This window comes from Cupressus sempervirens, chromosome 10 (assembly GCF_028749045.1).
Source record: "Cupressus sempervirens isolate cs-2001-9-10 chromosome 10, ASM2874904v1, whole genome shotgun sequence".
Taxonomy (NCBI): Eukaryota; Viridiplantae; Streptophyta; class Pinopsida; order Cupressales; family Cupressaceae; genus Cupressus; species Cupressus sempervirens.
This window is the reverse complement of record NC_143127.1, coordinates 546,316,382-546,319,389: the sequence shown is the minus strand read 5'-3', so window position 1 is coordinate 546,319,389 and position 3,008 is coordinate 546,316,382.

Genomic DNA, 3,008 nt, shown 5'->3' with positions numbered 1-3,008 from the left:
CCTTCTATCTTTGAAGTTTCTATCCATTTTTCAGTACTTTGCTTTGTATCCAAAGTTGTTGCATAACTAACATATTGGTGCTTTGGTTCTAGGATTTTTTTGATCATTAGGTACATGAAAATTTTGAGCAATGTGTCCTAAATTTTTACACTTATAACACACAATATGTCGTTTTTCTTCATAAGATCTTCCTTCTCTCAATGTCCTTTCATTATATCTTCTTCTATCTATAGGGTTATTATTTCTAGACATTCTACTATTTTTGTTATCATTATCATACTTAGGTTTCCTACAATCAATTGGATTATGACCCATACCATGATAATTATGACAATAAAAGTCCTTTAATTGATTAAATGACTTATTTATACAATCTCTTTTCATATGAACTATTTCATTACATACAAAGCACTTACTTCTAAATTTATACTTAGTTTCCTTAGGAGATTCCACATGCTTTGGTTCATCTAAAATTTCAGCTTCCTTATCTTGTCTAACTTCTTTAGGTTTATTAGAAGATTGACTAGATTCAATCTTATCATCAGATTTGTCTTTTTCTTTCAGATCTAATCTAATCTCAAATTTCTTTGTAGACATGTTAATTGGATAATCAAGACTAGTCTTATCATAAGTAGGTCTCTATATTGAGATTGAATCATCAAGCTTTTCTCTACTAGAATAAAGCTTCTCAAGCTACTTCTTGTACTAAGTTAAATCACCTTTCACAATAGTATTGTACTTATAGAGTTCTTCATGATCTTTTTTCAATGTTTCAAACTCAAATGTTTTCTTTGCCAAAATTTCTCTCAAGTCTGCATTTTTAGTCTTCAAATTAGATTCAACTTTGCTAGGATAATTTCTCAAAGTCAAATTCAGATTTTTAATCTTCAACTCATGCTTCAAGATTTTGTACTATGTTTTCAACTTTGAATAATCATCATCACTAGTTCCAAATTTAGTAGATTCAAGCTTGGATTTGAGATGTTCAATTTTTTTTTCTTCAATTGACCAATGTATACTTTTGAGTCTTCATATCTATCCTTCAACTTATATCTTTCTTTAGTAAGGAGATCAATTTGTTCAAGAGCTTTTTCAAGGTTCTTCATCATTTGTTCCATATCCATAGGGATCTTACTTAAGTTGTTAAGGCTCTTCAAAGTAACTGAGATTTGATACCAATTTTTAGAAATAGGGATTACTTAGAGGGGGGGTGAATCAATAATCTACAAACTTTACTCACCAACTAGATAATATTACTTACTTTAAACTATGCATAACAAAGAAATAAAGTAATGTTGAATAGTAACAATAACAATGTACAAAGATAACTCATAACACCATAACCCAATGCACTAGATAATATACTGATATATAAGTTCCTTGTTATAGGATGGACCCTATTAGGAGTCAATAACCAAATTTCATATAAGTAATCCCTGTTAGGAGATGTTGAATCCCTATTAGGAGATTCCAACCTTGTTAGGAGTTATGGTACAATGGATACAAGATGAGCCTACTACCCAAAAATGCACTTCCAATTACAAGAAGAGCTCACTATCCAAACATAAAATGTTGACAAAGTCAAAGGCAACATCTCCTCCATTAGTCAAATGTTGACAGAGTCAAAGATAGCATTTCCTTTAGCACCTAAAACCTTAGAAGTCTAAATGAGTAGTGACATTATGCAAATTAATCAAACCAATGTTACCATTAACATTGATGATATCAATCCATTTGAAGGTTCTAATCCTAATTACAAGGAAGATCTTATGAAGACAAAAGAAAGATCATGTGTTATAAGTGTAAAAACTTAGGACACATTGCTTAAATTGTCATGCACCTAATGATCAACATAATCCTAGAAGTAGAGCACTAGTATGTTAGTTATGCAATAACTTTAGATACATAGCAAAGTACTACAGAATGGAAAGAAACTTTGGATATAGAAGAAACAATGGAAGAAACTTTAGGAATAGAAGAAATGATGGAAAGAACATAAAAAATAATAGAAGAAACCATGAAAGGATCTCTGGAACTAACAGAGACAATGAGGAACAAAGAGACATTATTAGTGATCTTTGACAAGAAATTATTGAGGCATTTGTAAAAGGAGAAGATTTTTCAAAAGAAAAGCTAGATGATGATGAGATAGGAAGATCAAAATTAGTTATTGAGTTTGATTAAACTAAGTTGAATTAAGCTTGTTTACAATATCAAAATTTGAGAACTTCATTCAGAGATCAAATTAGAGGTAACAAAGTTTGGAAAAGGTGTATCTAGTTATGTTTAGATGGTACCTAAGCTCGCTTGTAATTTGGAGCTCATCTAAGCAAGTTATCAAGGAATTTAGAGTTACTAGTATTACATTAAAGATTAATTCTATAATAGAAGATAAAAAGTATTGTTTTACAGAGAATTTCATGATGGAAAGTTCAATAGAGTTTTGTCATGATTGAAACTAGCTATTGCAAACCTCAGGTGATATCTAAAGATTAGATAGATGACCTTGAGTAGTTTTTGATTATAGAATGTAATTGATAGCTTTTTCATGTTTGAAAAGTATGCAATTGATGCAAGTTCAAGTTGATGGAATAAATGGAGTACAAAATTGATTTTCACTTCATTACAAATTCATCTGAAGTGAAGAGCACTTAAGAAACTTGGCAAAGTGATTTCAAAGCAAACCCTATTTTTGGAAAGAGATATTTTATCATTTTTCCATAAATCTATTTGGTAAAAATTCATAATTGATAGAATCATAGATATGTCAACAATGCACAATGTTAAGAATGAAGATAGACCTAAGTTAAAGGTTATTCGCATAAAACCTACTAAAGGAAAACCTAACTCAGCATTGTTTATCACTTTGAACAACATAGTATATCTTGAAGATGTAGGAAGTTATCTGAATAGTAAGATTGAGTGTATTGGTAGTGAATTCATGAACAAACACTAGTACCAAAATGACAATATATTACTAAATAAACTACTAAAAATTGTAGATATGT